The 23,040-nt window shown below is 46.8% G+C and overlaps 1 protein-coding gene across 2 annotated transcripts in view; it reads left to right on the plus strand.

Annotated features, from left to right (window-relative positions):
• The first annotated feature begins 525 nt into the window (after positions 1-525).
• The window catches only part of MAPK4 (mitogen-activated protein kinase 4), a 423,340-nt gene continuing 400,825 nt past the window's right edge, over positions 526-23,040 (plus strand). For both annotated transcript variants that reach the window (XM_085629761.1, XM_085629753.1), the window contains exon 1: positions 526-690. The gene's annotated coding sequence lies outside the window, so the exon portion shown is untranslated. The remainder of the gene's footprint in view (positions 691-23,040) is intronic.

Consider the following 23,040-nt stretch of genomic DNA (forward strand, 5'->3'; position numbering starts at 1 on the left):
CACACACACGTAATACCCTCAGTGCCAGCGAGTACTTTGGCAGTGTATGCTTTTTTGAGCCCAAAACAAAATGTTTGCCTTTGGTCAATACTTGTTTTAGATTGATTAGGGCCTGGCAGCTTCTGAACAATTAAGTTTTGCAAAAACCTTGCCAAAACAAAACAAGAATCTCCAACGCCAGACCTATTGACATTGCCAGTGCTTGTTCGGTGTGCTACCGCTCATGCTACGTGCCTCCAAACATGTATACCCTACATGCTGAGATGTATCTTTTTAGTTTCTTAGTACTATTTTCTCTATAGTAGTCTTTTCAGCAGCATGATAACAAATATGGTCCTGCTAAGGCTACGATAGAAAAGTTGCCGGCAACAGCAGCAGCTGCTGGGAGCCCAGCAGTCAGCTGCTCACGGCTGCAGGTGGCCGCTCAGCTGTGACTGACAGCTCAGTGGCCGTGACGCCAGCTGGTGGGCGGGGCCTGCAGGCCGTGCTTCTGATGAGGAGGAGGCAGCAGCCGCGCTACAGACATTGTTACCAGATGCATCACAACACAGGGTAGGCAGCCCTGGTATCCAATGCCAAAGAGGCAGCAGGAGGCGAGCCAGCCTCCGAAGCACACACCTTGGAAACAAACCCGGCAGGAGGCAGGGGCGGCCGCGGCTTCCCCTGAGACTGGCGCGGCGGCCCCCTCAGGTGAGTGCTTCTTCATAAGTGATGCTCTGACCCGCAGTTACCTGGCATGGTTAGGGCAGCTGGCTGGAACAGGACGTGCAAGCGTATCCTCGCAGCGCCCACAGAGACGTAGAACCGCATCCTGGTAACAAACCGCTCATTGCCAGCCCATGACACGGGCAGTGTCGGGCACAGCAGCACCCCGACCCCCCTGGCATAAACCACTCACGGAGGCGACCGGCATACTCCGTGCTGGGCTCAGTACGACAAGATACCCCTTTATTTATGCACGCGCCCCTGCTTCCGTTAGACACGTCAGATCTTGCACGATAAACCTGCAGTAGGGTCCCCCCACCTGGAACAAATTCTGCTTCACGCTCTGGCCTTTTTCGTTGACTGGCATTTAATTCATCTGCTCAATTTTTTTACTTTTGTTATTTTTTGACATAACGCAATTTGCAGATTGTAAATGTGCTTTCATTGTAAAACCATCAAAAACGTATAACCTGCATAATGGGGGAGGGGCTTACTGGACGACAACCTAGGTTCCAAATGAGTTAATTTCAATCTCTCATAATTTTTCACTTATTTGACATACACGCTGTTTCCTTGTGTAGTGCCGTGCTCCTTACAAGAACACAATGCCAAACATATTGTGTTTTTTTCCCCCTACTAAGTACATATTTGTTTTGTTGTCAAGATCTTTTCAGGGCATCGTGCACCTAGCCTCCTGTTTCTGGTACATAAACAAACAGACAACTGACAATACAATATGTTAGGAGTGTCATGGAAAACGGGGGGCTCTGGGCGCCTGTTCTCGGGTACGTGTACCTGAAAGCGCGCTCCTGCAAATACTGATTGCTGTGGAGATGGTGCATTGCACATCAAATTTCCTAGAACCCCTTTCCTAGAATCCCCTTACCTCATCCTCACGCAACGCATCATAACCAGGAGGCGTATCATGAACAGCTGGCGGGCTCAGAGAAGAGCTGAGTGCCTGTTTTTATGCGCCTCCACAATCATAAGTGCATTAATCTAAATGTATAGTTTCACGATTCTCGGACAGCACAGCAGCAGCTCGGAAAGAGGCGAACCCGGCGCCTTGTTTCCGAGCTGCTGCTCTGTCTGTCGCCTCTGTTGGGGCCAGCGCAGCTATTTATGATACGGCTCCAGAATTAAACTTCGTCCTAAACATAATACAACCAAGGGCGCATTGAAATGAAGCGCTGCATTGTCCAAGAGATACAAATCTGAAAAGATGAAAATGGTTATTTCGATGGTCACAATGGTGAGCGCCTATTGTTAAATAATACATTTAGAAACAGAGTTGCGGTGTTATAGAAAAGGCATGGTACTTTTTTTGTACAAAGGCATCAAGACTTCCTTCCACTATTTATTTAAAGAGTATTTCTTTTTACTGTTTGCGGTCCTAATCACTCAGTTCTCCCCTAGTTTCTGCTGCTTGGCTAGCTTTAGGTAATCACGTTTTATTATGAGATTATAGAATTTAGTCCTCTCACAGTGAAGGCTGCTTGAGTGAAGTTCGTAGTGTTTGCTTGAGTGAAGTTCCGTAGTGTTATATACATACATATGTGGGTGACTATATAGCAATATAGATATATTACACAGTGGTAGTCGCCACTGGGTAGTTGTAGTTAGGATCGTGTTTTCATAGGAAATGCACTGTTTGTGTTGCTAATAACCTTAGCCCCATTTAACAAAGCTCCACAAAACTTTCCTGGTGCCATCACCCAAACTTTTTGGCCAGGCTGAAACTCAACCAGAGTGGTATTCTGGTCATACCATCATTTCATCTCCTCCTTGCTGGCTTCCAGGTTCGCCTGAGCGAGTTTCCTGAAGCGTTGAGTCTGGTTCCTGAATGCCAGCATGTAGCTGAACACATCTTGGGGGGGCGGGGGTCTTACCAGGAGATTTCTCCCAGCCTTCCTCCCCCAGACTTGGAGGTCCTCTCACTGGGTGCCCAAACTGTAATTCAAAGGGACTGAACCCTGAGGATTTCTGTGGTACCTTCCTGTAGGCAAACAACACTCCAAAACCAGACAGTCAATCCACAAACAGGCAGAGGCACCGATAATGGTTAAACAAGAAAATACCTACTTTTTATAAGTTGTATTTTCAGACACACAATTTAAAAACCATCTTTACTAAAAATGTGTGTTATTAAATTCAGAGTTCGGAGAGCCTAAACCTTATTTCTCTATCTTGTCCCAATGGGAAGTTATACTTGTAAGATGTTACAAGTATCTCCCATGTTATCCTGTGGGGCAGATAGCCTTTCGAATAGAGAAATATGAAATGCACTGTATTTCACTATCAGGACATGTCACACACACCAGTACATGTCCTACCCCTGCCCATGGGGGTACCTTGGGCCTACCATAGGGATGCCTTACATGTGAGAAAAGGGAAGGTTAGGGCCTGGCAAGTGTGTGCACTTGCCAGGTCGACATGGCAGTTTAAAACTGCGCTCAGACACTGCAGTTGCAACTCTGAGATACCTTTTCGGGGCAACTCATTTGGGTGACACAATCAGTGCTGCAGGCCCACTAGTAGCATTTTATTTACAGGCCCTGGCACACTCAGTGCACTTTACAGGGGACTTACCAGTACATCAAATATACCAATCAGGGAGAACCAATTGTAACAACAATTTACACAGGGAGCACTTGCACTTCAACACTGATCAGCAGTGGCAAAGTGACCAAAGCATCCGAGCCAGCAAAAACGAAATCCAGCACAGCATCAAAAATACATGAGGGAGTGGCAAAAAGTCAGTGGAAACTACGCCAAAGATGCCATGTCTAACACTTACCATCACAAGATATTTGTCCTTGATAATCTTGATACAATATTTGGTCTAAACACCCCCCCCCCCCTGTGATACAAGACACAACCTCCAGCAGTAAAATCAAGTTAGTAGAAAAAAAATGAAAAGCAAAATTCTAGGATAAAGATAGCACCAGCCTTAGCTACATCACCTGTCATGGTTATGACCCTACCCTACCACACCACACCATACCATACAATGCTTTCCTGTAGATGGGAAACATTAGTAACATTGTTAGTGGCAGTACAAAATAATGTTTAAGTAATTCTAATCTAAATAAAGTATCTAAAAAATGAGCAGTAACTGGCACTGCAAACTGAAGACAACAACTATTGTGAATGTTGTGTAAAACAGACTCCTTTGGGCCGCTCTAATGTAGAAGTGAATAAAAGACTGGTTTGGACTAAGCTATTTAATTAAAGGCAGTTATACAGCACAAGCCAATCACTGCAAAGTCCTTTATTATTAATCCAGAATTCCTCAAGTGAAGTTTTAGTGGAGCAGCATAGTGTACTTCTTTAGCAGCACTTTCTGCCAGGATCCTGCATTTATTGCTACCTGCAACCACTGCTGAACTAATCCCAGCCTCCTCTAGTGTGACCAAGGGTTGTGAATGTGATGCCGTAAACACTACTGTTTACCTGTGGATTATTAGTGTTTATTTGTACGTACAGTTTTTTTATTCTCTTAACTATGAAACACGATCAAAAATATACAAGTATCCTAGCAAAAGCTTCCAAATAAAATCCCAAATGCTTTACATTTAGCTGGATCACTTTATTTAAGGCTATCTATCTATCTAACACACCCAGCAGCACGTGCTACTCTTGGCTTGCACTTTGATACTTGTGGACTGCTCATTGGATCTAGGATTATGAAGTTACAGCAGGAGCAAAACTCTGACCCCTCATAAATTTACATCATTTTGACTATGTGGCCTTTCCCAGCTCCTAGAGGCTGTTGAGGGACTAAGTATGGAAAAAGGGGTCATTACACTGATGATGGTTTGGGTCATAAAGCTGTTGAGTCTGGCACTATTTCCTTCCCACCCCCTCTTGTGGGAAGAGGGGTTTCCTTACGAGTTGGGCGATTTGAGATCCTAGCGTCCTTGGTCTTGATGCTCAGAGCATTAGAAAGATTTATTGTTTGTGGAATCTCCAGTGCATGGGCCACCAGAAGCATGCATTAGAGGGAGCGCTCTACCTGTCAATATGGTATCCAACACCTGCGGAGAGAAGTGAGGACACACATGTAGACGTACACTTGCTCTCAGGGATGGAATGGGAGCCAAAAGCAGCCTTGGCAAACAAATTCAAACCAGCCCTGCTCCCTCCCCACTCGCTCTTTTATCTCTCTCTCGTCTATCTCTTTTTCTGCTGGTTCTCTTCCTTGAAACCCACGGGCCAGCTGTAATTACCTGGGGAAGCTGGAGACATTGACAGAGGAGCCAGCAGCTGCCCCCTCCCACCAAAATCTTCAGGAAGATGCCTGTTGGAAAAAAGTGGGCACATGGGGCCCTCTCAGTCTTCAATTTATGGCACTTGCAATACCCAAGAACTACAGTTTAATCACTGTGTCTCTAAATGACTGTGCAATTACTGTGTTAGCTTTGATGAATATTAGTTTGCAGAACTATGCTTTTTCACAAATTTTCACCCAAGAAAACAGGTTAAAATACAGAACATTTGGACTCCTGAACAGATAGAGTTTGGATGGAACTCATTCATGTCTCCACCGACGCCATTCACCATTTCCCTTTCTCTAGCCTGCTCTGAGATGCACACACTTTCGTTCCATACCAATTTTAGGGATTGGTAATCCTTTAGTAAAAAGCTGAGGGGTTCTTGCTTTTGCACTAAAACGAGGATCAGAGACCTTAAATATTAGTTGATACGTGACCGTAGCTGTGAGTAATTACCCAAATACTGGTAAATGGGGGAACATGTTTATGTCTTTTACCCTAAGCTCACTTCATTTTTAAAGTGTCTCCACCTTGCCATGCACACTGCATCACTGGAACCAAGCTTTACCAATCTGATGAGCCATACGTAGGGCGAAACCGGTCCGGGGTTGCTTTCAAGTTTAAAGGGGACCTGCCTTGGCAGTTTGGGCTTGACTGTTCCTATTGGAGCAGGGTCAAGACTAATTTGCATATAACTGGGTCAAAACTGAGGTGGCATGGTGTGCAGAATAATGATGGATTGGAATGCGATTCAAGCGATTGCCAGTGGCTGAGATTATTTCAAGCATTCCATTCATCGCTGTTTAGTATACCTACTGTGTCGCCTAAGTGGGATGGGTGTGCCCAGACATGGGTCCCATGCACACTGTGTCACTGGAATCAATCTGTACCCAGCTGATGAGCCAATAACTAGAGCGAAACTGATCCTGGGTTGCTTGTGTTTCAGTTCAGGGAGGACCTGGCTTGGCACTTTGGGGTGGACTGTGCCTATTGGAGCAGGGTCAAGACTGATCTGCATATAGCTGGGTTAAAACTGAGGTGGCATGGTGTGCAGAATAACAATGGGTTTGGCTGTGGTCCAAGCAATTGACAGTCACTGAGATTAATGCAAGCATCAATTAATCAGGGTTTTGTAAATCGCGCTACTCACCCGTTAGGGTCTCAAGGAACTGGGGGGTGGGTGTGAGTAACTTCGTTGGGGTCATTCGAAGTGCCGGGTCTTGATGTCCTTCCTGAATTGGTGCAGTGTTGGGTTTTGCCAGAGGTGAAGGGCATGATCGTTCCAGGTCTTGGCTGGAAGGTAGGAGGAGGACCTTCCACGTGCTCTGGTCCAGTATAAGCGGGGATGGTGGCTAGGGAGAGGTCGGCTGAGCGGAGGTTTCTCTTGGGGGCATGGAAGTAGATACGGACCTTGAGGTACTGGGGTCCGGTGTTGTGGAGGGCCTTGTAGGCATGCATGAGCAGCTTGAAAGTTATTCTTCTTTTGACCGTTTTCCTGGAGTCGGGGGGGGAGGATCCACTTGAATGTCTTGGGTAGTATGTGGAAGGTGTTGAAGCATGCGAAGGAGACGGCGTTCATTTGGCGATTCATGGTGAGTGATGAGTCTATTATGATGCCGAGGTTACGTGAATGGTCCGTTGGGGTGGGTGGGTTTCCGAGGGTGGGGGGCCACCAGGTGTCATACCATGAAGAAGGGGTGGAGCAGAGGATGAGGTCTTCTGTTATCTCCGAGTTGAGTTTCAGGCAGTTGTTACTCACCAAGGTTGCGACATTCGTCATCGGTTCTTGGAAGTTGTGCCTGGTGATGTCAGGGTTTCTTGGTGAGGGAGATGAGTTGGGTGTCATGGGTGTAGGAGACGATGTTGAGCCCATGGTTTTTGACGATGTTTGTGAGGGGGGCCATGTAGATGTTGAATAGGGTAGGGCTGAGGGAGGATCCTTGGGGTACTCCGCATCTGATCTCTGTCGGTTCCAAGAGGAAGGTCGGGAGTCTTATTCTCTGTGTTCTGCCTGTGAGGAATGATCGTAACCAGTCTAGGGCCTTTCCTTGGATGCCAGTGTCGTGGAGTCTGGTGGCTAGTGTGTGGTGGGAGACGGTGTCGAAGGCTGCTGATAGGTCAAGGAAGAGGAGGGCTGCTGTTTGGGCTTGGTCGAGGAGGATGCGGATGTCGTCTGTGGCGGCAAGGAGGGCGGTCTTGGTGCGGTGGTTGCTGCAGAATTCAAATTGAGAGGTGTCTAGGATGTTGTTGGTTTCGATGAAGTGTGCCAGCTGGGTGTTGCTGGCCTGTTCGATGACCTTGGCTGCAAAAGGGAGCAGTGTGATGGGCCTGACGTTTTTGAGGTCGTTCGGGTCTGCGGAGGGCTTCTTTAGGAGGGGGTTGACTTCGGCGCGCTTCCAGTTGTCTGTGAATGTGGCTCTCTGTTGGGAGCAGTTGATGGTTCTACGTAGCTAAGGTGCGATGGCTGTGGCGACCATGTGGCAGATGTGCGGCGGGCAGGGTTCAGAAGATGCTCTGGAATGAATGCTCTTTATGGTCTATAGGGTGTCTTCTGTCGAGAGTAGGGTCCAGGTAAGAAGGGTCTGTTTGGTAGCGTTGCTGGGATTGGGGGTTTGGGTGGTGCAGAGGTCTTGGTCGTCAAAGTTGTCATAGAGCGTCTTGATCTTGAGGTGAAAGAAGGAGCTGAGTCTGTCGCAGAGGTCTTGGGAGTGAGGGACATCAGTTGTTTCACTGTTGGGTTTGGCAAATTCCTGTATGATGGCTAAGAGTTCCTTGGTGTTATGGGCGTTGGAGAGGATTCTGTCTTGGAGGAAGTTTTTCTTTTTGGATGTGATGAGTTGGTGGTGTGCCGTGGTGTCAGTTTTGTATGCTGAACATGCTTTTGGACTTATAGTGTTTTTCCATGTCTTTTTCATTCGTCTGCAGGGGCGCTTGGATTCTTGGAGTGCTGTTGTGAACCAGTTAGCATTCTTGTTGTGTCGTCTCGTGGTGTTCTGGAGGGAAGCCACTGTGTTGGTGCAGTTGGCGATCCATTGGTGGAGGTTGCTTGACGTGGTGTTGGCGTGTGTCAAAGTTGGGAGTGAAGTGCAGATGAGGGCAAAGGTGAGGTGTTCTTTGAAGAATTTGTGCCAGATTTTTTCGTGGAAGGCAGTGTGCGTGCATGTGTGCGTTGGGTTTAGTAAAGGAGAACTGGATGCAGTGGTGGTCAGTCCAAAGCTGTTCCATGGTGTGGCTGATGAAGATGTTGTTTACTCCTGTGAAGATGGAGTCGAGTGGGTGTCCCAATGTGTGAGTGGGGGCTGAGACAAGATGCTTCTGCCCTATGTTGGTGAGGTGCTCTAGGAGTGTGGTGGTGTTGGGGTCGCTGTGGTTGTCCAGGTGGAAGGTCAGGTCTCCGAGTAGTATGTAGTCTGTGGAGGCGAGGGCGTGGGGTGCAATGAGGTCGGCGATGATGTTGGTGAACAAGGTGTGGGAGCCAGGTGGTTTGTAGGGGAGTGTTCCACGGAGCATCATGCTGGGGTTGGTCTGGATCTGGAAGTGGATGTGTTCCATGGGGGGAGAGGTGTCGTACGAGTGGGTGGTTGTCAATGGGAGGGAGCTTTTGTGGATGATGGCGAGGCCTCCTCCTGGGTGGTTGGGACGGTCTTTTCTCAGGATCTTGTATTCTTCGGGGATATTGGATGTGATGTCGGGTGCGGAGTTGGCGTTGGTCCAGTTCTCTGTGAGGAAGGCGACGTCGGGGGTGCGAGTGTTGAGGAAGTCCCAGATTTCTCTCACGTGTCTGTTCAGGAAGTGTATGTTGAGGAGGATGCAGCTCAGTGGTTTGTGTGTGCTGGCATCTGGTGGGTTGGGGCTGCTGCTGGGATCTGGAGGTGGGTAAAGATGCAACAGCAATGTTAACAGGAGATCGGGCCTTGGGTGATGCTCGGCGTCGGGAGCTGGCAGTCATTGTTGTGTCTGGGGTTGAGTGCGTGGAGAGTGCTGGGGTCGTAGCAGCGGAAAGAGGCAAAAAAGAGGAAAAGGCAAAAAGATCACAGAACAGAGCGGAAAAGCAGAAGAGCAGGGTGCTCTTTCACTATCCCACCAGGGATGAGGCACAGGCAGGAGCTTGCGGGTGGAGGTGAACCTCAAACACCTACCTTGAAGGAGCTTTAATGGTGGAGCTGCATGGGGCCCAAACACCGACCAAGAAGGCCAGAGGTCTTGCTCTTCTTGCTGCGCAGTGGCCGCGATTAAGTAGGGGGTCAGGGGAGGGTGGTCAGCTGGGAGGCAGGAGGGAGATCGACACACTGGGGGGAAGGTGCCACGGGGAGGCAGCAGTGCGGAGCGTGGGGAGAGGAAGCGGGGAGGGCAAGAGGGAAAAGAGGCAATAAGAGAAAAGTCAAAGAGAAAGAGGCAAAAAGAGAAAAGGCAAAGAGAAAGAAGCAAAAAGAGAAAAGGCAAAGAGAAAGAGGCAAAAAGAGAAAAGGCAACGAGAAAGAGGCAAAGAAAAATGCAAGGAGAAAAAGACAATGAGAAGGAGGCAAAAAAGAGAAAAAGGCAAAAAGGACACAGAACAGAGCAGAATAGCAGAAGAGCAGGGTGCTCTTTGACTAGACCACCAGGGATGAGGCGCAGGCAGGAGCCTGCCGGTGGAGCTGCATGAGGGGAGAGCAGTGACACGGACCAAGAAGGTCAGAGGTCTTACTCCATCCATTCCATCCTTTGCTGTTTTGTGTACTTATTGTGCGCCCTAAGTAGGGCTGATATGCCCAAAAGTGGGTCCCGTGCACACTGTCACTGGTACCAAGCTGTACCCGGCTGATGAGCCCATAACTAGGATGAAAACGGTCCTGGGTTGCTTGTGTTCCAGTTCAGGGAGGACCTGGCTCGGTAGTTCGGGATGGACTGTTCTTACTGGAGCAGGGTTCAAACTGAGGTGGCATGGTGTGCAGAATAACAATGGATTGGGATGTGGCCCGAGCGATTCACAGTGGCTGAGATTAATTCAAGCATTCCATCCATCTATGTTGTGTATACTTATTGTGTTGCCCTAAGTAGGACAGGTATGTGAAACCGATCCTCGGTTGCTTGTTTTCATGTTCAGGGAGGACCTGGCTTGGCAGTTCAAGATGGACTGTTCCTATTAGAGCAGGGTCAAGACTGATTTGCATATAGCTGGGTCCAAACTGAGGTGGCATGGTGTGCAGAATACCAATGGGTTGTAATGTGGCCCAAGCGATTTACAGTGGCTAATATTAATTCAAGTATTCTATCCATCGCTGTTTTGTATACTTATTGCGTTGTCCTAATTAGGACGGGCATGCCCAAATGTGGGCCCGTGCAAACTGCGTCACTGGAACCAAGCTGTACCCAGATGATGAACCCATAACTAAGGCGATATTGGTCGTGGGCTGCTTGCGTTGCAAAATAGCGCAGGCCAGGCTTGGCAGTTTCGGCTGGACTGTTCCTATTGGAGCAAGGTCAAGAATGATTTGCATATAGCCAGATCCAAACTAAGGTGTCATGGTGTGCAGAATAACAATGGATTAGGATACAGCCCGATTCATTGCCAGTGGCAGAGATTATTTAAAGCATTCCATCATCACTGTTTTGTATACTTATTGTGTTGCCCTAAGTGGGACGTTGGTCCCGTGCACACTGTGTCACTGGAACCAAGCTGTACCCAATTGATGAGCCCATAACTATGGTGAAACTGGCCCTGGTTTGCTTGTGTTCCAAGTCAGAGAGGCCCTGGGTTGGCAGTTGTTGCTGAACTGCTCTTTTTGGAGCAGGATCAAGACGGATTTGCACATGTCCGGGTCCAAACTGAGGTGGCATTGTGTGAAGAATAATGATGGGCTGGGGTACGGCCCGAGCAATTGCCAGTGGCTGAGATGAATTCATTATTTCAAGCATTCTATCCATGGCTGTTTCATATACTTATTGTGTTCACTTTCTTATAGGATGCAAAAAAGGGAACGAGCAAGGTCACTCTTTAACTTTCCTTATGATAATATTCCCACATAATGTCTGCACATTTATGTTGGATCGTGCTATTTCATCTGGTTTTTAAAAATGTAAGCTTATTTAAAATCTGTCTCTAGCAAAAATTTACATTTATTTAAAATCTGCCACAGCTCTCTCTGGTGGGCGAGTTTAGTTAATCTGTTGTAAATTTACATTTTGGTGGTCAGCTCTGAAAGCTTTTCACTGAGGTTGCGAGAGGATGAAGTACTGTGTCTTCTCTATGCATGACGTTAAAGGCCATTACATCTTGGTGTCATTATACAATTAGAGGTGGGAGAAGACAGAGCAGGTAAAATGAATAAGTGAAAAGTTCTTTGCCCCAATGGGTCAGTCTTTTGATATTGATCCAAGGTAATCTGTGGATCCAAAGTCAAGACAGGTAGAGGTGTCTTTTTGGACTATTTTTATTTTGCTCCTAGATTTACTGATAAGCCAGAGTAAAAAACAAAGTTAGGACAGCCAACACGTGTTTCAACCCCTGTGGTGTGCAGGGCTGGTGCTTTTTCAAGGCGTAGAAGTATGATTCCGATCAGTATTGACTCGTGAGGGAGCAATGTTAGAGTCTTACAAGTTAAGCTTGTGCATGCCCTAAGAAGAAATGGGTGGGTGCGGAAATACTGAAGGGCTTTAATCTCTATAATCTAGTTATGCGAGATCTTCTTCGTGGTCACTGCTGTCCATCATGCAGTTAGCATAGAGGCTCCAATTTGTCAATAAATCTCCCGTAACCAGACTTTGCCAGTGGAAGCTTCCCAGTGCCTAATTTGTAAAAAAAAAACACAAAAAAAACATTAATTGCCAGGCACTAGGAATTTCTCACAAGAGCACTACAGCTTGCACCACCCATTGCCACTGCCTGTGGTTCCAAATGCCAGTACTAGTGCTATCCACTAACACTCACACTCCTACAAATGTGGCATTTTGGACTATCCAAGGTTTCCCAAAGCAGTAAAAATGGCCTGAATATGCTGGTATTACTTTTTTATGTATTTAAATATTAAGTACTCCGTTGATGTGCTCATTAAAAAAGTATTCAGACAAAATAGGAAATAATCAAAGAGCCAGTATTACGAAATATATGTTGGTGCTGAGCACTGGAAAACACCAGCACACATTAAGCACTGAGTCTGCTTCACCTGCTGTTAGTCCTGCTGCCATAGGTTCTATTTTGTCCACTCCTTTGTCCCTAAATAAGTAGCTGTTCTCAGGGAATATTAGCAGAATTAGGACATTCAGAACTTAATGCCACTAAGGGTATTCTATTCACTGTATCTTCACCTTCACCCATGTCACTTGTTTCAATCGGAGTTCAGAGAGAGTCTCAGCACCTAGATGGGAGTCTGATAATCACAGAGACAGCGAAACTGTGGTTTACTATGTCTTAGCCAGGCCCATCCTTCCATTTCCCACAGACTCTGGGAGAGGGGAGGGTCTACAACTTAGCTATTTCACCAAAAAGCATTGTCATCAATGTAGGTGCGGATCTTAAAAAAATTCTTCTTCTGTCCAGCTGCACTTCCTATGACAGACATTTTTCTGAGGACAATGGAGGTATTTCCTTCTGTGGGAAACCGAGTTGCATATCACACTAGATGAGAAAACCTTGCTCCTCAAATGGGGAAGGCCTTCTTCACGGACTTCTGGCATGACTGCATGCCTTGTCACAATCCGGGCTACCAAAACTCACACTAACCTCCCAGCTGTCTCTCAGTGGACTCCTTTTAAACCAGCCTGGACATTCCATGGTATACCGCAGGAGCTGTGACAGTGGCCCATGTGGCCACACTCACACTGCAGACACCTTCTCTCCGATGCAACAGACATAGTAAATGGACCTAGATCTGCCCAACCCATATATTAAAACAATTGACACCCAACTGGTGGTTAGACACACAACCTCCACTATCCCCCCAAAAATGAGTCAGTAGTCTTGTCTCATGTTGTGCTGGAGATGACTGGTGTTGAGCAGTAAGGTGTGGTGAAAGGGAAGATTTTGGATTCTAGCTTGTTGAACAGGGGCTGGGCTGGAGTATTGTTGATCAGACCCATATTTTTTTGGAGGCCCGGACAGATGCAATTTGCAGCCAGGCCACTCCTTCCCAAAAGTAAATGAGCTTCGGTACACCTGCTATGTTTTTTAATTTATCTCTCAATGATGGGTACAATAAATTATATATAAACAAAATAGCTGTTGCATCATTATGCTTGTGCGTAGACGTAGTCATGCATGAGTGCGCATGCATCGTGATGTTTTTGTACATATGTCGCCCTGAGTGGGAAGGGTATGCCCAGACGTGGGTCCCGTGCTCACTACACCACTGGATTCAAGCTAGCCTGGCTGATGAAGGGTGATGCCCAGAAACCGGTCCCGGGATGCTTGTTTCAGGTCCAAGGAGGACCTGGCTTGGCATTTCGGGCTGGACTGTTCCCACAAGGAACAGGGTCAAGACTGATTTGCATATGGCTGGGTCCAAACTGGGGTGGTGTGGTGAGCAAAAGAACGATGGATTTAACCCAGATCCTTGTAACTGGGGGTGAATGTTTGCATTGTCCAGCATTCCGTCTATCCGTTGTTTCTTTTGCACATGTTGGGACGACCGTAGCGTCATGGCACATACATTCCCATGTGTGATTATGTATGAGTGCATAGCTTCATTGCACTTTAAAAAAAATATATTTTTGCCTGTTCTGTTCAGCATTGGCAATATGGCCATAACCATTTTTTGCTAATGCTGAAAATCCTTGACAAATAGCATTGCCAAAAGGTAGACAGGGTGAGACGTACTGGCATTGCCAATGCTTGTTTCAGTTCATTTTTCTAATTTATTCCATACGCTAAGATCACATCCCCACTTACAACCTTCCGATGTTCATTATCACTAGTGTGACCTCAGACGCGGACCTTAATTTTCATGCGTCAGAGGGGGAACCCCAGTGAGACTATGGGAGGGGACTCATTTATGGTCTCCCCTATTTCATGGTAAACCATTATATTCCTATGAAGCACTATTTTATTTATTTATTAACAAGTTTTATGAAAAAGTACTGCATGTCTACGTTCACACCCTTTGTAACCCTTGTTTTTATTAAAAACACTGCATCAAAGGATATCAGTTAGATTTGTCATGCTCATACATTTACATCTCAACAACCATTTTTGAGCCAATGCATAGATTATATGACATTACTTTACTTCACCATCACTGAGTGTGAGATGTATTACTGTTTGCAGCAGTGCGTTTTGGGTTAGAATAATGATCACAATCATAAACAGTGAAGCGATCACACACTTTGGAGTGCTTCAGAGAGGGCTGAAACAGTACAACAGTCTGACATGGCGTGAGATTAGTCAATTGGATGGGTACGGGTGACTGATCTCTTCAGGTGGGTCCTGAATCTGGGAGATTGTTCTACATCAGAAGTTATTTGAAAAGATGAGTCAAAGTATTTTACCGTGTACAGAATTTGATCAAGCAAGGAGAATGCATTTCAACAAACATTCTAAGGATGGCAACGTTTAAAGCTTTGAGGTGCTTTTATCCTCTTAACCCCTTCCATGCTGCGCAGATTCCGCCGCTGTGCTGACGGAATCTTGCGCGGGCGTGGTCATGACGGAACGGTTCCGTCATGAGCACAGCTCAACCGTGGCTCATGACGGAACCGTTCCGTCATGAGCACCGAAGGGGTTAAACAAGTTGACAATATTGTTTACGTGCTGTGCTGCACTTTTAGCGCCTATGAGAGCTATTGGCTTTGTCAATGTTATGTAGCCATGTTGTACAGCAGCGCATCTGCCGGTCCACATGGCTAAAAGTAAGTTAAACTAGAAGCGCAAAAACGCAGTCATCGCTGCCCACATCCTACCATTTTCTTTTTAGGTCTTGGCTAGCGAAGGCTGCGCTTGCGCAGTCTCGCTTGGCGAGATTTAACGTTTTCTAGTATGGGGCTTGAACCCGCTCCTCTTCTCCATTGGCTGGGTTCCTAAACGGAGGCCAGCCATTGGAGGAGAGGGGCGTCTGTCCATTTAAGCCCCGTCTTTTTCGGATTCGGGGGCGTGTTTTTTAGTTTCTCTCTCTCTTCTGGAATGTAAACATTCCAGCCAATGGGAAGAGGAGAGAAAGAAAAACACGCCCCCGAATCCGAAAATGACGCTGCGTTTCTCCGAGGCATTTCTGCTTTACCTCGGAGAAAGATGGCGATGTAATCTGATTACTAAAACCCTTTGTGTTTTTCTAATTTGGGAGCCCCCAAAGTTGACTTCCCAGGGGGCGTGGCCAGGCCACCGACCACGATGGCCGCGCGGCACTGAAGCTCCGCCAAACGGGCCCAGAATAATCGGAATATCCCCCAAACACATTGCATCTGATGGCTGACCCAACGGGGAGTACGGCGATGCCTGGCGAGGTCCAGTGGAAGGAGCTGCACATCGCAATCCGACCCCGATTGGATAAAGGAGGCATCTGCCTGCGCCACGACCAGAGGAGCCCACCGGACCGCTCCTAGCAGCGGAGAACGTGACTCACTGCCTGGTTTCAACATCTCGTGCGGTGAGTGCATCGGGTGCGTATTCTTTGCGGCGCGTTCCCTCAGCCCCGTTCCCACCTATCCAGCAAGGCGTAGCCTCGGCCAGCACCGCCAGAGCTGCATCACCAGAGCTTGCTTCCATCTGCGGCCCCGCGGGGACAGGGCCCGTGGGTGAGCCGGGGGTGGGGGGGGGGCGGTCGATCGTGCTGGTGGGAGAGGTGAGATTCTCGCGCAGAATGGACCGTGCCTGATTGCCCCCGCCAACGCTGGCCTCCTCCTATCTTGCTATAGACACTACGACCCTTTATATGCCAGCATAGATCGGCGCTCATTTTCCTAGCGCTACCGGAGGACTGTCCCAGAGTAAGCCCCACTGCACACAGCACCAACTGGCAGGGTGCACACAGCGGCGCATTCGCTCTGAAACTGTTGGAGTACCCTATCCTTCTCCGCCTGTACTAATCTTGGAGCGATCTCCAACCTAGGCAGTTGCAGATCAGCTGCTGTAGAAAAACCTGTAGAGCCGGCTTCTTTACTCCTTCAGTTATGCCAAGAATGTCTCACTGATTCTTCTTTTCCAGCCCTACCTCTTTACTCGGGGGGGTGGGGGAGGGGAGTGCGAGGTGATGAGCCACAAGCCGTCCAGAGAATGGAGGCTGGGAGCCGCGGGTCAGATTACGCACATTGCAAGGGTCCAATTTCAAAGCGTTCTGGACAATTTTGCAGCGACATTTGCGCCTCTGACCAGGGCTAAAGCGACGTATTCCACGTCTCTGTAAATGCAACTTTCGGGTCAAAACCCAAACCGGTAAAAGAAATTACGGCGTCAGTGGCAAAACCTCCGCTAAGAGCCCCAGTGCATTCCTGACCTGGAGATGGGTGCACACTGGGAGGCAGGTTCCTTCTACCAGGGCAAACCCTAACTTTGTCTTTCATCCAAGTAATTCTCACTGAGTACTTGTTAAGAATGATTTCAGCTCCAAAGGTGGACAGCGCTATCACTGGCTTTCTGTGCAACTAGTCTAGTTAACTGGACTTAGTGGGCAGAAATCAATCAGTTACAGAGAGCTCTGTGGTGCTGTCACACCGTGTGTTTTCTTTGCATTATGGGAATTGTAGTTTTGATTTCCTTCTGCAGCGCTTGAAGTGCCAGAAAGAAATAAAGGACTGAATGAGATACTCCCACCAACACGAGAGAACTGGAGATCTAAGCCTGTATAAACAAGCATTTGCAATGCAATCAGTCTCGCATTTCAGCTACTTTGAGCTATGGCTCCTTCGGTGCTCCTGTGTCCGGCTGCTGCTCTGGTCTCCTCCCCCTGTTCTCTCTGGCTTGCGCTGTTCGCTCTCCTCCCCCTGGCGCTCGCTCCCTCTCCTCGGGCTAAAGATGGTGGTGTTCATGGCGGGCCGAAGCTACCCCATGACGTGACACGCAGCTCTGACGGATGGGCCTGCTCCGGGAGAATCTGCGGCCTGCCGCTTGGGTGATTTGTCCCCTTGCCCTCTCTCACCTCAGCGCTGCTGCATACTCTCGGCCCCTCCCTTCTCCTGGGCTCTCCCCCCCCCCCACCCTACTCTCCTGTCCGGGTTAAGTGAGACCCTCGGGGTCCCGGCGTCAATTTATTTTGGAGGATGCCCAGGTGAGTCAGCAACTAAATTCCTGATCTTTAGCAGCAACAATTTAGTTTGTGTTGAGAGCTCCGTAACGGAGCCAATAATAATTATTTAAATAATGCTGTATTAGAAATCGTAGCCGTCTTTCATTGAAGTGTGTGTGTGGGTGGCTCTGTGTGTGTGTGGGTGGCTCTGTGTGTGGGTGGGTGGCTCTGTGTGTGTGTGTGGGAGGCTCTGTGTGTGTGTGGGAGGCTCTGTGTGTGTGTGGGAGGCGCTGTGTGTGTGTGGGAGGCTCTGTGTGTGTGTGGGAGGCTCTGTGTGTGTGGGAGGCTCTGTGTGTGTGTGGGAGGCTATATTTGTGTGTGGGAGGCTCTATGTGTGTGTGGCTCTGTGGGTGGCTTTTTTTGTAGGTGGCTCTATGCGTGGTGGCTCTGTCTGTGTATGGGTAACTCTGTGTGTGTAGGTGGCTGTGTGGGTGGCTCTATTTGTGTGTGGGTTGCTCTATGTGAGTGGCTCTGTGTGGGTGGCTCTGTGTGTGTGGGTGGCTTTGTGTGGGTGGCTCTGTGTGTGGGTGCAAATGCAATAGGTCTCGCATTTGAGAGTGATTAAGCTATTGACATTGTAAATAACAATGCCGTTGCTTTACATTTTTTAAAAACATAAACAAAAATAATGTCATGAGCAATGCCAATGCTCTAACTTTAAGAATGCCGAGACCATTGCATTGTAAATGCTTGTTTTAAATTGCTGCCCTGAAGCAACACGGGGAGAGGGGTCGAGGCAAGGACGTGGGTATGTGGTTGGGGGGAGAAATAATTAAAGCCATCATCCTGCCAGAGCTGGCCATGTCATAGTGCTTTTTTTATTGTATTAAAGCAACATGGAGCGAGAGAGGGAGGTAACATGGAAGGAGGTGAGGCGGCATCACTAGGTGGAGAGGGAGGTTACACAGAGGGCTGGAGGCAAAAATTGGAGAGTACACAGAAAATGGAGGGTGGTTGAGGGGCTGGGAGCATGCAGAGGGACAATGGAGGGTCAGCGGGTCAGAGGGACTGGTGGGCGAGGCACATGGAGTGGGGAGAAGTATTCGAGGGAAACAGCTTTAAAACTCACACTCATAGAGTGCTTAAACAAAAATTAAAAAGTAGCACCTGAAAAGTGGAAGGACACAAGAAATACATCCATGCTCAAGGAGAGAGCTAAACACAGGAAGAGGAAAGGAGCAAACAGAAGCTGGCCAATAAGAAGTAAGCAAATGAGAGTGACAATTAAACCCACCTATGGTAGGCAATAGGTAGCCTCTAAGTCCAGTGTAAGGTAACAAAAGGTCTTGCAGCACATGCGCTGTTTTAGGCGAGATCTAAAAATACATCATATTCTATTAGTAGGGAATAGTTCATGGAACTTCTTCGAGACTGTGGCAAACTTGTATGGACAGTGTATTTTAGCAATTTATTTTCTTTTTATTTTCCTTCGTACCGAGTTTACAATTTTCCGTATATGCATGGCGAGTGCTCAGGTTTGTTAAACCAATATATGCTTTCGATATGAATGTAAACTTTAGTAAACTACATTAACAGAATCGTCTCATATCGCTTCGGATTGCACATCAGGAACTTTCAGCCCCAGGGACGCACGGGCGCAGAATTCTGGTACAGGGCTCAGGCAGCCCAAAAACCCACATCCCAGGGCAATATGTCTTGCCTCATCCGTGCTTTTCGGAGGTCTTTCCACGTGCTGGATGTGCTGATGCTGACGTTCTACTCTGCACGCTATGTTGGCTTCTTCCCAACAGCATTAACGCTGTATCTACGTCACCTGCATTTAGAGCGCATTCTGAGGGAGCCTGGCTCGCGCCGAGCACAGCATGTCTTTTGAGGGCTGCTAATCTCGTCTGGGCTGGTGATGTAATGAATGTCCCGGTGACTTTTGCATGTTAATCTCCGATAAACCCTGTCACGCCGACACGCGGGGACCCCACGTGGACACACTTCCGCTCTCTCTCTTTGTCTGGTAAGCCAGGAAGGGCACAGACTCGATGAACGTGTCATCCATCCATCAGTAGGCCGCCACTGAGCATGACATCTACTTAGTGTTTGATAATGCACGGGCTCTGCCTGCTTTAAACAATCGAATGCAGACCAGACACAGCAGCACGTTTGGTTGTGCAAGCAGCCATGTTCTGAGAAGTGAAGAATGTGTAGCTTGGCTGTAACAGAAGCAGGCATTTAAATATGGCGGCCACACCCGGATCTTCTTGCAGCTGCCCATCATTGGAGGCGATGGGTTTCCCCCTCAATTTTGAATCTAAAATGTCACCCTATAATAATTGATCAATGTTGATAATCTGTCACCACCCACTCTGTGAGCAAGGGATGGTGTCCCCTCCCGTAAGCGCCAACAGGTCGACACAATTTATTTATTTATTTATAAAGGTTTACATAGCGAAAACAAGATCCCGAAGGATATCAGAGCGCTTTACAAAAGGATGGAAGTAAGGACATAAATGCAATAACGACATCGAGTAAGAATAAGAAAACAGGAATAATCGCATAATTACAAGACAAATGAGTCAAGGAGAGTAATACAATAAACAGGTATATAGCGGGTTACGAAGGGGGCACACTATGCGGTAAAGAAGAGCAGCATCACAATGATGGTGCAATGCTTGTACGATCAATGGCTTCGACGAAGTGTGCCTAGTGTGCAAGTCGACGCATCAGCCCTTATGGCTTTGGAATGCGCCAAGTCTATTGGATACCGGGACCAGGATATCATGTCTCCGTGGGGTTGTTATTCATGGTGGTCTCCCTAGGCACCAGTAAAGACCCAACACATGAAAGAGTAAGAAACGTCTTTAGTAAGGATCCTGGTCAGCGTCCACCTGTCAGACAGGGAAGGGCCACCACCAGCTGTCAGAGTCCAAGCACTCATCACTGAGAACCATTCCTAGGGCCCGAGGCCTGTCACACACAGCAACTTCCAAGCGTGAGGAGTGTGGCGTGCATTACAATTTTTTTTATCTTTAAAACAGTAACAATTCTTGAGAAAGAACTAGGCAAAGGAGAACATTTAAGACTGAAACTACAAAGGAGAGCAAGAGGGGAAGGGGCTTATTCTAGGGACTTGATGTAAAGTACCTTATTTTTCTGGTGTATATGGGATAGGCAAATACTGTGTGTGGGAGGAGATGTGCCTCATTTGTTAACGAACGCGACGAGGAGACCAGGACTCAGAGTAATGAAGATTACCAACAATTAACTACCATGTACCCTTAATAGGACCTGTGTGGGATGACTTCCGTATGTCTCTGCAACGACAGTGAGAGTGCACTCCTGCGGCAGTGGCCCTCCCAGCCTTCCCTTGTAGGGGAGCATGGGAACTCCCAAAAGAAGACTCTCAGTGATCTCTGGAGCCCTCTGTGCCCCTTTCCAAAGGGCATCATAAGAGTAGCCCACTATGCGGTGCGTGTCAATCACAAGCCTCTTTGCCTGTTCGCTGGCACCTGTGACATTATAATCACCTGGCCATGTGCGCATGAGGATGAGAAAGCAACTGCTTTGGACTGCGCAGCCAAATGCTTATTAAGGAAGGAGCACTGCAAAAGCCCCTTCTGCAACACCAAAGGCCTCTGTCAGTGTAAATCCATGCTTGAGCTCATGAGTGCCTTTTCCAATAAGGCATAGGTGCTTTCCCCTTTACAGGTGGTAGTGAGATGCTAGTTTAATGGTGCATTTGCAGCAAAGCAAGACTTCAAACTCTCAGAGTGCACCTAATGTTGCTTTAATAAAAGCCTAGGACTGGAAAGAAAAGTGGTGCTTTTCTGACAATGAGAAGTCTTGCAACCAAGCACTGGGTTTCTGATTGTTAAATATTCTCTCTTCTCTTTAGACTTCTTTCTAGAATTATCTGTAGGTTTTTGTTTAATGTTATAGTTGTCAATGCACGTCCCTCATCATTTATTTATCCTGTGTAGTACCATGTCATGTAACCATATGAAATATTTACAGCATCTGTGCTACAATTATACTGAATGAATGAAGTTATACATTCATAATAAATACATACATGAATAAATACATACAGCGATAGATTGACTTGCATTTCTCATGAATAGTTTTATTTATATGACTCTGCTCATTGATCTGCTGACTTTCACAGTGACTAATAAATATGCAAATAGTCTCCAATGAAATTCGTTCACCGCTGAGAAGCCAAGAGCTACAAAAGGAATGGTATGACTAGAAGCGCCTTGAGACACTCAAGGGTGAGTAGTTGCGCTTTATACGACTCTGATTGATTAATTGAGGTGATGCTGCTTGAGAAGTATGCAGTAGAAGAATTCCTGATAATGAAATATGTATATCCTAGAGCTCTAAAGGCAAATGGACTGGACCTTTCACTGCTCCGAAGATCAGTGAAATCAGATTCTTAGTGGGCCTGGATACTGGCTGTGAACCCTGCAGGTTTGCGGCAGCCGGAGTAGCCAACAGACATGTGACTGTGTGGAGTATGATAATGTTATTGCCACTGGATATTTATCCATGGGTGTATAGTGGTACCTAGGTTGCCTTGTTGATTTGTCTCGGATAAGAATTCAGATTACACCGTGGTACTGCCCTGAAGAAAATCCCTTAACCAAAGCAGGGATTAGAAACGCCTCGACCCCTTCTTTAGTCCATGAGCGATACTAATTAAATTGGTATAGGTTTTGTTGAGGGAACCTGAACATTAATCCCCACAGGCCCTAAATACTTTGTCCCCATGGAGAGCATCTCTCAAAAAGAATTACAGTGATAGGGTTTGATGAGAGTGCTCGACAGTTCATTCTATGTATAAATTGTATACTGGTGTAATTCTACACAAGCTTTGATTGTTATGACATTGAAATAATTTTTGTATTGTCCAATGTTTATAATTTCCTTTTTTTTTTTGTATATATATTTTTTTTGCAAAGGAGACAATCACAAAGAATACAAACAGCAGATACCTTATTGTCTGCTTTTTCATATACATTTCGTTTTCGCGGGGGAAAATAATACAAAAGACAAAAAATTAATAAGACAAATTAGTAATAATAAGTAATAGGCAGTGAAAACAAGTAAAATAATATTTGATAAATTAATCCTGATTCATACCATGCCAAATAGCATTATATTTCTGTAGCGCCTTAAGACCTCTAACTTTGGCCAAAGCTTTTTCTCGTTCAAAGATTTCAATAAAGATGCTCCACCACTCCATTGCAGTGCATGGCTTTGGAGAGATCCATGCACGGGCGATAGCCAATCTAGCCGTGACTATCACAATAGCTATTAGTGCCCCCTTTACTCGATTAAGATTATCACTGTAACCCCTCATTATCTATCTGATGGCGAGGGCCACATCCAATCCGAGCCGCTTTCTTAAGACAGACATGATGTCCTGCTAGAAGGCCACTAACATATGGCACATAGCAAACATATGGACAATATTAACACCATATTCCCCACATTTAGGACAATTCGTCCTATTACTTAAATACTGAGTCGTTGTTTGTCCCCATCTAGCAACCTTATCAGATGTATAATACAGCATGCATATAGTTTTAAATTGTTGGAGTCTTAGATTGATTGACCATACTGCGTCTTTGATTTTAAAGAGTGCAGTCTCTAAAGTTGTAACAGATATTTCCTCAGCAAGAGTTACACTCCATTTCCCAGCTCAAAGAGCAAGAGGATCCGATTTTCCTGGTTAAATAGTCAGTACGCAGAGCAGATTAGTTTTCCCTGAAAAGGTTCATGGAAAAAAAGCCATTAATTGATGGGGTTCCAACATCTTGAGCCCTTGTGATCTTACAAAATAATCCCTAAATTGAAAATACTTATAGTAGTGTTGGCGTGGTATAAAAAAATAATCTTTCAGATCTTGGAAAGTC

This window comes from Triturus cristatus, chromosome 2_1 (genome assembly GCF_964204655.1).
Source record: "Triturus cristatus chromosome 2_1, aTriCri1.1, whole genome shotgun sequence".
In the NCBI taxonomy this organism is placed as follows: domain Eukaryota; kingdom Metazoa; phylum Chordata; class Amphibia; order Caudata; family Salamandridae; genus Triturus; species Triturus cristatus.